This window comes from Hyla sarda, chromosome 3, assembly GCF_029499605.1.
Source record: "Hyla sarda isolate aHylSar1 chromosome 3, aHylSar1.hap1, whole genome shotgun sequence".
Lineage (NCBI taxonomy): Eukaryota > Metazoa > Chordata > Amphibia > Anura > Hylidae > Hyla > Hyla sarda.
This window is the reverse complement of record NC_079191.1, coordinates 57679927-57694609: the sequence shown is the minus strand read 5'-3', so window position 1 is coordinate 57694609 and position 14683 is coordinate 57679927. Positions and strand designations below refer to the sequence as shown.

At 36.7% G+C, this 14683-nt stretch overlaps 1 long non-coding RNA gene across 1 annotated transcript in view; it reads right to left on the bottom strand.

The window, feature by feature from the left end:
• LOC130361357 (uncharacterized) overlaps positions 1–14683 on the bottom strand; it is a 93934-nt gene that overhangs the window by 69213 nt on the left and 10038 nt on the right. The window contains exon 2 of the long non-coding RNA XR_008890973.1: positions 10492–10564. This is a non-coding gene — a long non-coding RNA (uncharacterized LOC130361357). The remainder of the gene's footprint in view (positions 1–10491; positions 10565–14683) is intronic.

Genomic DNA, 14683 nt, shown 5'->3' with positions numbered 1-14683 from the left:
ACAGGTATGATAAAATGTCCCTTATACATGCTACAGACGCTAATATATATAACACTCTAGGGCCAGAACTACTTGTCTCAGGGATTATAAAACCGCATTAGAAAAAAGAACAAAAGAAAAGATGGAACCCATTGAGATATAGATGATAGGGATTTTTATTTCTATTGTAGTGCAGTGTATTATCCCTCCCAGGATGATGTTGACAGACACTATTGTTAGGTTTTTGGGGGTTTTGTGTTTGCAATGTTTGGGGTATGTGTTATTTTTTGTTTCTTTATTCATAAATTTTAAGGGTAATATATGTTTTTTTATTTTTGGGGAAGGGGGCAGAAGCAAAATATTTTATAAATTATTATTGTTTATTTGTTTTTTAATCAAAAACTGTTATTTTTGTTGTTATTATTATTCATCAACTTCATCAATATTTTATATATTTTTATTTGGCAAAATATTTCTTGGAATGTCTTTTATCAATTTTGTGCAGAAATTTAGGATAGAGGTTAACCATGTTTCGGTGGGAATTGCTAAACTAAAAATTAATAACAGAAATTCAGTTTGCCCCCGAGGTTCCAAAGCACAGAATGCACTTCAGATCAACAGCCGAAGCATCGTAGGGGGACCCATTCTAATGGAGACAATGTCCTCCACCCGTTTCCACAACATTGAGGGGCCACTCAAAGAAAGGGGCAGTCGAGCTTGAGCCACAGACGGTTGTCTCCATTCTGTATTTCTGTTTTATAATCAACATAATGTATTTTTCATAGTTTTAAATGGCAATAATCAGTTATAGTATGTGATTTATTACATTAACTTATAGATTTTTCTTTACAGTACAGTTATGTCTTAAATCTGCGGTCTGTCTATTGAAAAAGGGATTACTACAAATAAAAAACAGATATTAGAAATCATAAATGTTCCCAATCTCTGTACCTGAGACACAGTTGTGTTATATAAGAAGCTGTCTATAGACGATATACTTATTAAAAACACATATATCTCCATGTATAAGGTAGAGACTATGACATCTCTGCAGGTCTAGATGTTATGTCTAGCCTGATTGTTATCAGTAATTAATATAAATATTAATTACCTGTCTCTTTTTTCCTTTCCTGCAGCTGACGGGGGTATAGGTCCCTTTCACCCTCTCACCGGGCATTAATCACCTATAAAAAGACACAGGTATGATAACATGTCCCTTATACATGCTACAGACGCTAATATATATAACACTCTAGGGCCAGAACTACTTGTCTCAGGGATTATAAAACCGCATTAGAAAAAAGAACAAAAGAAAAGATGGAACCCATTGAAATATAGATGATAGGGATTTTTATTTCTATTGCAGTGCAGTGTATTATCCCTCCCAGGATGATGTTGACAGAGACTATTGTTAGGTTTTTGGGGGTTTTGTGTTTGTAATGTTTGGGGTATGTGTTATTTTTTGTTTCTTTATTCATAAATTTTAAGGGTAATATATGTTTTTTTATTTTTGGGGAAGGGGGCAGGAGCAAAATATTTTATAAATTATTATTGTTTATTTGTTTTTTAATCAAAAACTGTTATTTTTGTTGTTATTATTATTCATCAACTTCATCAATATTTTATATATTTTTATTTGGCAAAATATTTCTTGGAATGTCTTTTATCAATTTTGTGCAGAAATTTAGGATAGAGGTTAACCATGTTTCGGTGGGAATTGCTAAACTAAAAATTAATAACAGAAATTCAGTTTGCCCCCGAGGTTCCAAAGCACAGAATGCACTTCAGATCAACAGCCGAAGCATCGTAGGGGGACCCATTCTAATGGAGACAATGTCCTCCACCCGTTTCCACAACATTGAGGGGCCACTCAAAGAAAGGGGCAGTCGAGCTTGAGCCACAGACGGTTGTCTCCATTCTGTATTTCTGTTTTATAATCAACATAATGTATTTTTCATAGTTTTAAATGGCAATAATCAGTTATAGTATGTGATTTATTACATTAACTTATAGATCTTTCTTTACAGTACAGTTATGTCTTAAATCTGCGGTCAGTCTATTGAAAAAGGGATTACTACAAATAAAAAACAGATATTAGAAATCATAAAAGTTCCTAATCTCTGTACCTGAGACATGGTTGTGTTATATAAGAAGCTGTCTATAGACGATATACTTATTAAAAACACATATATCTCCATGTATAAGGTAGAGAATATGACATCTTTGCAGGTTTAGATGTTGTATCTAGCCTGATTGTTATCAGTAATTAATATAAATATTAATTACCTGTCTCTTTGTTCCTTTCCTGCAGCTGACGGGGATATAGGTCCCTTTCACCCTCTCACCGGGCATTAATCACCTATAAAAAGACACAGGTATGATAACATGTCCCTTATACATGCTACAGACGCTAATATATATAACACTCTAGGGCCAGAACTACTTGTCTCAGGGATTATAAAACCGCATTAGAAAAAAGAACAAAAGAAAAGATAGAACCCATTGAAATATAGATGATAGGGATTTTTATTTCTATTGCAGTGCAGTGTATTATCCCTCCCAGGATGATGTTGACAGAGACTATTGTTAGGTTTTTGGGGGTTTTGTGTTTGTAATGTTTGGGGTATGTGTTATTTTTTGTTTCTTTATTCATAAATTTTAAGGGTAATATATGTTTTTTTTATTTTTGGGGGAAGGGGGCAGGAGCAAAATATTTTATAAATTATTTTTGTTTTTTTGTTTTTTAATCAAAAACTGTTATTTTTGTTGTTATTATTATTCATCAATTTCATCAATATTTTATATATTTTTATTTGGCAAAATATTTCTTGGAATTTCTTTTATCAATTTTGTGCAGAAATTTAGGATAGAGGTTAACCATGTTTCGGTGGGAATTGCTAAACTAAAAATTAATAACAGAAATACAGTTTGCCCCCGAGGTTCCAAAGCACAGAATGCACTTCAGATCAACAGCCGAAGCATCGTAGGGGGACCCATTCTAATGGAGACAATGTCCTCCACCCGTTTCCACAACATTGAGGGGCCACTCAAAGAAAGGGGCAGTCGAGCTTGAGCCACAGACGGTTGTCTCCATTCTGTATTTCTGTTTTATAATCAACATAATGTATTTTTCATAGTTTTAATTGGCAATAATCCGTTATAGTATGTGATTTATTACATTAACTTATAGATTTTTCTTTACAGTACAGTTATGTCTTAAATCTGCGGTCTGTCTATTGAAAAAGGGATTACTACAAATAAAAAACAGATATTAGAAATCATAAATGTTCCCAATCTCTGTACCTGAGACACAGTTGTGTTATATAAGAAGCTGTCTATAGACGATATACTTATTAAAAACACATATATCTTCATGTATAAGGTAGAGACTATGATATCTCTGCAGGTCTAGATGTTATATCTAGCCTGATTGTTATCAGTAATTAATATAAATATTAATTACCTGTCTCTTTGTTCCTTTCCTGCAGCTGACGGGGGTATAGGTCCCTTTCACCCTCTCACCGGGCATTAATGACCTATAAAAAGACACAGGTATGATAACATGTCCCTTATACATGCTACAGACGCTAATATATATAACACTCTAGGGCCAGAACTACTTGTCTCAGGGATTATAAAACCGCATTAGAAAAAAGAACAAAAGAAAAGATGGAACCCATTGAGATATAGATGATAGGGATTTTTATTTCTATTGTAGTGCAGTGTATTATCCCTCCCAGGATGATGTTGACAGACACTATTGTTAGGTTTTTGGGGGTTTTGTGTTTGCAATGTTTGGGGTATGTGTTATTTTTTGTTTCTTTATTCATAAATTTTAAGGGTAATATATGTTTTTTTATTTTTGGGGAAGGGGGCAGAAGCAAAATATTTTATAAATTATTATTGTTTATTTGTTTTTTAATCAAAAACTGTTATTTTTGTTGTTATTATTATTCATCAACTTCATCAATATTTTATATATTTTTATTTGGCAAAATATTTCTTGGAATGTCTTTTATCAATTTTGTGCAGAAATTTAGGATAGAGGTTAACCATGTTTCGGTGGGAATTGCTAAACTAAAAATTAATAACAGAAATTCAGTTTGCCCCCGAGGTTCCAAAGCACAGAATGCACTTCAGATCAACAGCCGAAGCATCGTAGGGGGACCCATTCTAATGGAGACAATGTCCTCCACCCGTTTCCACAACATTGAGGGGCCACTCAAAGAAAGGGGCAGTCGAGCTTGAGCCACAGACGGTTGTCTCCATTCTGTATTTCTGTTTTATAATCAAAATAATGTATTTTTCATAGTTTTAAATGGCAATAATCAGTTATAGTATGTGATTTATTACATTAACTTATAGATTTTTCTTTACAGTACAGTTATGTCTTAAATCTGCGGTCAGTCTATTGAAAAAGGGATTACTACAAATAAAAAACAGATATTAGAAATCATAAAAGTTCCTAATCTCTGTACCTGAGACATGGTTGTGTTATATAAGAAGCTGTCTATAGACGATATACTTATTAAAAACACATATATCTCCATGTATAAGGTAGAGACTATGACATCTTTGCAGGTTTAGATGTTGTATCTAGCCTGATTGTTATCAGTAATTAATATAAATATTAATTACCTGTCTCTTTGTTCCTTTCCTGCAGCTGACGGGGGTATAGGTCCCTTTCACCCTCTCACCGGGCATTAATCACCTATAAAAAGACACAGGTATGATAACATGTCCCTTATACATGCTACAGACGCTAATATATATAACACTCTAGGGCCAGAACTACTTGTCTCAGGGATTATAAAACCGCATTAGAAAAAAGAACAAAAGAAAAGATGGAACCCATTGAAATATAGATGATAGGGATTTTTATTTCTATTGCAGTGCAGTGTATTATCCCTCCCAGGATGATGTTGACAGAGACTATTGTTAGGTTCTTGGGGGTTTTGTGTTTGCAATGTTTGGGGTATGTGTTATTTTTTGTTTTTTTATTCATAAATTTTAAGGGTAATATATGTTTTTTTATTTTTGGGGAAGGGGGCAGGAGCAAAATATTTTATAAATTATTATTGTTTATTTGTTTTTTAATAAAAAACTGTTATTTTTGTTGTTATTATTATTCATCAATTTCATCAATATTTTATATATTTTTATTTGGCAAAATATTTCTTGGAATGTCTTTTATCAATTTTGTGCAGAAATTTAGGATAGAGGTTAACCATGTTTCGGTGGGAATTGCTAAACTAAAAATGAATAACAGAAATACAGTTTGCCCCCGAGATTGCAAAGCACAGAATGCACTTCAGATCAACAGCCGAAGCATCGTAGGGGGACCCATTCTAATGGAGACAATGTCCTCCACCCGTTTCCACAACATTGAGGGGCCACTCAAAGAAAGGGACAGTCGAGCTTGAGCCACAGACGGTTGTCTCCATTCTGTATTTCTGTTTTATAATCAACATAATGTATTTTTCATAGTTTTAAATTGCAATAATCAGTTATAGTATGTGATTTATTACATTAACTTATAGATTTTTCTTTACAGTACAGTTATGTCTTAAATCTGCGGTCTGTCTATTGAAAAAGGGATTACTACAAATAAAAAACAGATATTAGAAATCATAAATGTTCCCAATCTCTGTACCTGAGACACAGTTGTGTTATATAAGAAGCTGTCTATAGACGATATACTTATTAAAAACACATATATCTTCATGTATAAGGTAGAGACTATGATATCTCTGCAGGTCTAGATGTTATATCTAGCCTGATTGTTATCAGTAATTAATATAAATATTAATTACCTGTCTCTTTGTTCCTTTCCTGCAGCTGACGGGGGTATAGGTCCCTTTCACCCTCTCACCGGGCATTAATGACCTATAAAAAGACACAGGTATGATAACATGTCCCTTATACATGCTACAGACGCTAATATATATAACACTCTAGGGCCAGAACTACTTGTCTCAGGGATTATAAAACCGCATTAGAAAAAAGAACAAAAGAAAAGATGGAACCCATTGAAATATAGATGATAGGGATTTTTATTTCTATTGCAGTGCAGTGTATTATCCCTCCCAGGATGATGTTGACAGAGACTATTGTTAGGTTCTTGGGGGTTTTGTGTTTGCAATGTTTGGGGTATGTGTTATTTTTTGTTTTTTTATTCATAAATTTTAAGGGTAATATATGTTTTTTTATTTTTGGGGGAAGGGGGCAGGAGCAAAATATTTTATAAATTATTATTGTTTATTTGTTTTTTAATAAAAAACTGTTATTTTTGTTGTTATTATTATTCATCAATTTCATCAATATTTTATATATTTTTATTTGGCAAAATATTTCTTGGAATGTCTTTTATCAATTTTGTGCAGAAATTTAGGATAGAGGTTAACCATGTTTCGGTGGGAATTGCTAAACTAAAAATTAATAACAGAAATTCAGTTTGCCCCCGAGGTTCCAAAGCACAGAATGCACTTCAGATCAACAGCCGAAGCATCGTAGGGGGACCCATTCTAATGGAGACAATGTCCTCCACCCGTTTCCACAACATTGAGGGGCCACTCAAAGAAAGGGGCAGTCGAGCTTGAGCCACAGACGGTTGTCTCCATTCTGTATTTCTGTTTTATAATCAACATAATGTATTTTTCATAGTTTTAAATGGCAATAATCAGTTATAGTATGTGATTTATTACATTAACTTATAGATTTTTCTTTACAGTACAGTTATGTCTTAAATCTGCGGTCTGTCTATTGAAAAAGGGATTACTACAAATAAAAAACAGATATTAGAAATCATAAATGTTCCCAATCTCTGTACCTGAGACAGTTGTGTTATATAAGAAGCTGTCTATAGACTATATACTTATTAAAAACACATATATCTTCATGTATAAGGTAGAGGCTATGACATCTCTGCAGGTCTAGATGTTATATCTAGCCTGATTGTTATCAGTAATTAATATAAATATTAATTACCTGTTTCTGTGTTCCTTTCCTGCAGCTGACGGGGGTATAGGTCCCTTTCACCCTCTCACCGGGCATTAATCACCTATAAAAAGACACAGGTATGATAACATGTCCCTTATACATGCTACAGACGCTAATATATATAACACTCTAGGGCCAGAACTACTTGCCTCAGGGATTATAAAACCGCATTAGAAAAAAGAACAAAAGAAAAGATGGAACCCATTGAGATATAGATGATAGGGATTTTTATTTCTATTGTAGTGCAGTGTATTATCCCTCCCAGTATGATGTTGACAGACACTATTGTTAGGTTCTTGGGGGTTTTGTGTTTGCAATGTTTGGGGTATGTGTTATTTTTTGTTTTTTTATTCATAAATTTTAAGGGTAATATATGTTTTTTTATTTTTGGGGAAGGGGGCAGGAGCAAAATATTTTATAAATTATTATTGTTTATTTGTTTTTTAATAAAAAACTGTTATTTTTGTTGTTATTATTAATCATCAACTTCATCAATATTTTATATATTTTTATTTGGCAAAATATTTCTTGGAATGTCTTTTATCAATTTTGTGCAGAAATTTAGGATAGAGGTTAACCATGTTGCGATGGGAATTGCTAAACTAAAAATTAATAACAGAAATACAGTTTGCCCCCCGAGATTCCAAAGCACAGAATGCACTTCAGATCAACAGCCGAAGCATCGTAGGGGGACCCATTCTAATGGAGACAATGTCCTCCACCCGTTTCCAGAACATTGAGGGGCCACTCAAAGAAATGGGCAGTCAAGCTTGAGCCACAGACGGTTGTCTCCATTCTGTATTTCTGTTTTATAATCAAAATAATGTATTTTTCATAGTTTTAAATGGCAATAATCAGTTATAGTATGTGATTTATTACATTAACTTATAGATTTTTCTTTACAGTACAGTTATGTCTTAAATCTGCGGTCAGTCTATTGAAAAAGGGATTACTACAAATAAAAAACAGATATTAGAAATCATAAAAGTTCCTAATCTCTGTACCTGAGACATGGTTGTGTTATATAAGAAGCTGTCTATAGACGATATACTTATTAAAAACACATATATCTCCATGTATAAGGTAGAGACTATGACATCTTTGCAGGTTTAGATGTTGTATCTAGCCTGATTGTTATCAGTAATTAATATAAATATTAATTACCTGTCTCTTTGTTCCTTTCCTGCAGCTGACGGGGGTATAGGTCCCTTTCACCCTCTCACCGGGCATTAATGACCTATAAAAAGACACAGGTATGATAACATGTCCCTTATACATGCTACAGACGCTAATATATATAACACTCTAGGGCCAGAACTACTTGTCTCAGGGATTATAAAACCGCATTAGAAAAAAGAACAAAAGAAAAGATGGAACCCATTGAAATATAGATGATAGGGATTTTTATTTCTATTGCAGTGCAGTGTATTATCCCTCCCAGGATGATGTTGACAGAGACTATTGTTAGGTTTTTGGGGGTTTTGTGTTTGTAATGTTTGGGGTATGTGTTATTTTTTGTTTCTTTATTCATAAATTTTAAGGGTAATATATGTTTTTTTTATTTTTGGGGGAAGGGGGCAGGAGCAAAATATTTTATAAATTATTTTTGTTTTTTTGTTTTTTAATCAAAAACTGTTATTTTTGTTGTTATTATTATTCATCAATTTCATCAATATTTTATATATTTTTATTTGGCAAAATATTTCTTGGAATGTCTTTTATCAATTTTGTGCAGAAATTTAGGATAGAGGTTAACCATGTTTCGGTGGGAATTGCTAAACTAAAAATTAATAACAGAAATACAGTTTGCCCCCGAGGTTCCAAAGCACAGAATGCACTTCAGATCAACAGCCGAAGCATCGTAGGGGGACCCATTCTAATGAAGACAATGTCCTCCACCCGTTTCCACAACATTGAGGGGCCACTCAAAGAAAGGGGCAGTCGAGCTTGAGCCACAGACGGTTGTCTCCATTCTGTATTTCTGTTTTATAATCAACATAATGTATTTTTCATAGTTTTAAATGGCAATAATCAGTTATAGTATGTGATTTATTACATTAACTTATAGATTTTTCTTTACAGTACAGTTATGTCTTAAATCTGCGGTCAGTCTATTGAAAAAGGGATTACTACAAATAAAAAACAGATATTAGAAATCATAAATGTTCCTAATCTCTGTACCTGAGACATGGTTGTGTTATATAAGAAGCTGTCTATAGACGATATACTTATTAAAAACACATATATCTTCATGTATAAGGTAGAGACTATGACATCTTTCCAGGTTTAGATGTTGTATCTAGCCTGATTGTTATCAGTAATTAATATAAATATTAATTACCTGTCGCTTTGTTCCTTTACTGCAGCTGACGGGGGTATAGGTCCCTTTCACCCTCTCACCGGGCATCAATCACCTATAAAAAGACACAGGTATGATAACATGTCCATTATACATGCTACAGATGCTAATATATATAACACTCTAGGGCCAGAACTACTTGTCTCAGGGATTATAAAACCGCATTAGAAAAAACAGCAAAAGATGGAACCCATTGAGATATAGATGATAGGGATTTTTATTTCTATTGCAGTGCAGTGTATTATCCCTCCCAGGATGATGTTGACAGAGACTATTGTTAGGTTTTTTGGGGTTTTGTGTTTGTAAAGTTTGGGGTATGTGTTTTTTTTTGTTTCTTTATTCATAAATTTTAAGGGTAATATATGTTTTTTAATTTTTTGGGGGAAGGGGGCAGGAGCAAAATATTTTATAAATTATTTTTGTTTTTTTGTTTTTTAATCAAAAACTGTTATTTTTGTTGTTATTATTATTCATCAATTTCATCAATATTTTATATTTTTTTATTTGGCAAAATATTTCTTGGAATGTCTTTTATCAATTTTGTGCAGAAATTTAGGATAGAGGTTAACCATGTTGCAGTGGGAATTGCTAAACTAAAAATTAATAACAGAAATACAGTTTGCCCCCGAGGTTCCAAAGCACAGAACGCACTTCAGATCAACAGCCGAAGCATCGTAGGGGGACCCATTCTAATGAAGACAATGTCCTCCACCCGTTTCCACAGCATTGAGGGGCCACTTAAAGAAAGGGGCAGTCGAGCTTGAGCCACAGACGGTTGTCTCCATTCTGTATTTCTGTTTTATAATCAACATAATGTATTTTTCATAGTTTTAAATGGCAATATTCAGTTATAGTATGTGATTTATTACATTAACTTATAGATTTTCCTTTACAGTACAGTTATGTCTTAAATCTGCGGTCTGTCTATTGAAAAAGGGATTACTACAAATAAAAAACAGATATTAGAAATCATAAATGTTCCCAATCTTTGTACCTGAGACACAGTTGTGTTATATAAGAAGCTGTCTATAGACGATATACTTATTAAAAACACATATATCTTCATGTATAAGGTGGAGACTATGACATCTCTGCAGGTCTAGATGTTATATCTAGCCTGATTGTTATCAGTAATTAATATAAATATTAATTACCTGTCTCTTGGTTCCTTTCCTGCAGCTGACAGGGGTAAAGGTCACTTTCACCTTCTCACCGGGCATCAATCACCTATAAAAAGACACAGGTATGATAACATGTCCCTTATACATGCTACAGACGCTAATATATATAACACTCTAGGGCCAGAACTACTTGTCTCAGGGATTATAAAACTGCATTAGAAAAAAGAACAAAAGAAAAGATGGAACCCATTGAGATATAGATGATAGGGATTTTTATTTCTATTGTAGTGCAGTGTATTATCCCTCCCAGGATGATGTTGACAGAGACTATTGACAGGTTTTTGGGGGTTTTGTGTTTGCAATGTTTGGGGTATGTGTTATTTTTCGTTTCTTTTAGCATGGCATTGATCAGTGTTATTGCCACTCAACTGCTTCTGCCTGGATCTCAGGCATGGAGCAGTCATTTGGCGATCGGACAGCGAGGAGGCAGGTAGGGATCCTCCTTGCGTCCTGCAAGCACCATTGAGCTAACCAGCAATGTTTACTTTCCTTCTATGGTCAGTGAATTAAACAAAAAAGGATCCCTGAAGGTTCCAGGGTAATAGTGCCATATCAATCTTTAAGTGGCTACCCCTTCTGGGGAAAACCTTTACTAGAAGCCCCCCTAAAACTTTTAAACTTTATTCAATTCACAAACTAAAAAGCTACCCTTATGAAACACACGGTTTAAAATTATCGGCGGTGTCACAGAATTTTTTATGGGAAAGGAAAACCTCTCCTAGCTACTAAGTTTCTGTTAGTGCTCAACAATTAATATATATTGTGCGCTATGATCTGTGCACTAGTAGGTGAGTATGCATGCTGCATTAACATTACTAACAGTGAACACACGCTGTATTAAAACATGGCTAGCCTCCTCGACGTTTCGCTGAATAAACCAGCTTGGTCAAGGGCTGTCACGATTCGGCTACGGGTTGTGGATCCGCTGTGTCAGCGAGGGATTGGCGTGGACCGTGCTAGTGGACCGGTTCTAAGAGGCTACTGGTTTTCACCAGAGCCCGCCGCAAAGCGGGATGGTCTTGCTGCGGCAGTAGCAACCAGGTCGTATCCACTAGCAACGGCTCAACCTCGCTGACTGCTGAGAAGGCGTGGGACAGAAGGACTAGGCAGAGGCAAGGTCAGATGTAGCAGAAGGTCGGGGGCAGGCGGCAAGGTTCGTAGTCAGGATGGATAGCAGAAGTTCAGGTACACAGGCTTTGGACACACTAAACGCTTTCACTGGCACAAGGCAACAAGATCCGGCAAGGGAGTGCAAGGGAGGAGATCAGATATAGCCAGGGAGCAGATGGAAGCCAATTAAGCTAATTGGGCCAGGCACCAATCATTGGTGCACTGGCCCTTTAAGTCTCAGAGAGCTGGCGCGCGCGCGCCCTAGAGAGCGGAGCCGCGCGCCAGCACAAGACAGCAGGGGACCGGGACGGGTAAGTGACCTGGGGTGCGATTCGCGAGCGGGCGCGTCCCGCTGTGCGAATCGCATCCCCGACGGCCATGACAGTGCAGCGCTCCCGGTCAGCGGGACTGACCGGGGCGCTGCAGGGAGAAAGACGCCGTGAGCGCTCCGGGGAGGAGCGGGGACCCGGAGTGCTAGGCGTAACAAGGGCTTTGAGGCTAATTGTGCCCCGGACGCTAGGTAGGCTTTATATAATCTCACATTGCGTTCATTTCCTGTGACGTGCTATCGCCAATCAGATGGCCGCACATCACAATCTTGTGTCCCGCAATAGTTGTGTACCAATCCTGCGAAAAGTCGCAACCAATCATACAGTTTGTTATGGTCTGGCATGTGTTTAGTGTCTGCGCCTATCACCACCTTTGTTTACATGTGATGTCACAGTAGGTACGCACGTCTGCGCATTGGTAATCAATGCGCAAGCCTCATGATGGATGATTCACTTCTCGCGATATCTACATATTGCTGGACCTGTGCGCATGACTTCAGACTTTGTCTGTATTTCACTTCTAGAGTAGTGTTGCTCGCGAATATTCGCAATTCGAATATTATTCGCGAATATCGCATATTCGCGAATTCACGAATTTCGCGAATATAGCGCTATATATTCGTAATTACGAATATTCGTTTTTTGTTTTTTTTTTTCTCTTCACAGTACACATCACAGTGATCACCCCTCTCTGCTTCCAGCTTGTGTGGTGTAAAGAAGGCTGTAATACTACTGTGTGAGACTGGCGTGCGAAAATTAGCATATGTGAAAATTAGCATATGCTAATTTTCGCATATACGAATTTTCGCTTATGCGAATTTTGTATTTGCTAATATTCACATACGCTAATTTTCGCATACGTGAATATTCGCATATGCGAAATAAAACGAGAATATAACGAATATGCGAATATTCGCGAATATATGACGAATATTCGTCCATATATTCGCGAATATTCGCGAATTCGAATATGGCCTATGCCGCTCAACACTATTCTAGAGTACTACTGCGCATGTTATGGGACTTAGACTGTGTAGGGTATGTTCCAAATTATCCATAGTGCAGACCATGGATGTTACGCCGAGCGCTCCGGGTCCCCGCTCCTCCCCGGAGCGCTCGCTACACTCTCCTCACTGCAGCGCTCCGGTCAGATCCACTGACCCGGGGCGCTGCGATACCACCTCCAGCCGGGATGCGATTCGCGATGCGGGTAGCGCCCGCTCGCGATGCGCACCCCGGCTCCCGTACCTGACTCGCTCTCCGTCGGTCCTGTCCCGGCGCGCGCGGCCCCGCTCCCTAGGGCGCGCGCGCGCCGGGTCTTTGCGATTTAAAGGGCCACTGCGCCGCTGATTGGCGCAGTGGTTCCAATTAGTGTTTTCACCTGTGCACTTCCCTATATCACCTCACTTCCCCTGCACTCCCTTGCCGGATCTTGTTGCCATCGTGCCAGTGAAAGCGTTCCTTGTGTGTTCCTAGCCTGTGTTCCAGACCTCCTGCCGTTGCCCCTGACTACGATCCTTGCTGCCTGCCCCGACCTTCTGCTACGTCCGACCTTGCTTCTGTCTACTCCCTTGTACCGCGCCTATCTTCAGCAGCCAGAGAGGTTGAGCCGTTGCTAGTGGATACGACCTGGTCACTACCGCCGCAGCAAGACCATCCCGCTTTGCGGCGGGCTCTGGTGAAAACCAGTAGTGACTTAGAACCGATCCACTAGCACGGTCCACGCCAATCCCTCTCTGGCACAGAGGATCCACTACCTGCCAGCCGGCATCGTGACAATGGAGTATGTAAAAGTGTGGTATGAACATGAGTAATTATATTCTCATGTAAATGATCTTGTAACTCATGCAATTTTATAGGAGAAAAAAATATTTTATCTATTTATATTCTGTGAATTGGTATAGACTGCTATTTATTCTATTTGTTATGTAATAAGCTATGGTAGTCTGGGATATATGATGTCCTAAGATATGGATTTCTTGAGTAGCATGTAAGTTGCAAGGGAGGGGTGGGGGGGAATAAGGAAGGGAGAAGGGAAGCAGAGGGAATTATATATATATATATATATATATATATATATATATATATATACAGTAGATGGAAGTGAAAAAACTTTATCTTATTCAGAAAGTACTTGCTTGTATAATCTTAATCTATTTATTATTAGTGATTGGTGCTATATTTTATTTTTGCTATATTTATTTATGTTATTATTAGTATTTTTTATGTATTTTGTATATTTTATTTTTTAGTTAGTGATTTTAGATTTTTCTATACATATTTTTTATATATATATTTTTACATTTTATAAATTTTTATTGTTTTTATTTTTATTTTATATTGAGTTAAAGTATTTAACAGTAAGTATATTTTATGATGAATTTATTGCTAATATTTCTAATTTCTAATGTTATCCCAAATTTTTCATTTTCACAAGGGGTAATTGAGAAAAAGCCCCCCATAATTTGTATCACCATTTCTGCTGAATATATAAATACCCCATGTGTGGACATAAAGTGCTCTGCTGGCTCACTACAGGGCTCAGAAGAGAAGGAGCGCCATTGGACTTTTGAAGAGAGAATTTGGCTGGAATTGAAGGCCATGTGCGTTTACAAAGCCCCTATGGTGCCAGAACAGCGGAACCCCCCCCCCAACATGTGACCCCATTTTGGAAACTACACCCCTCATGGAATGTAATAAGGGGTGCAGTGAGCATTTATGCCCTA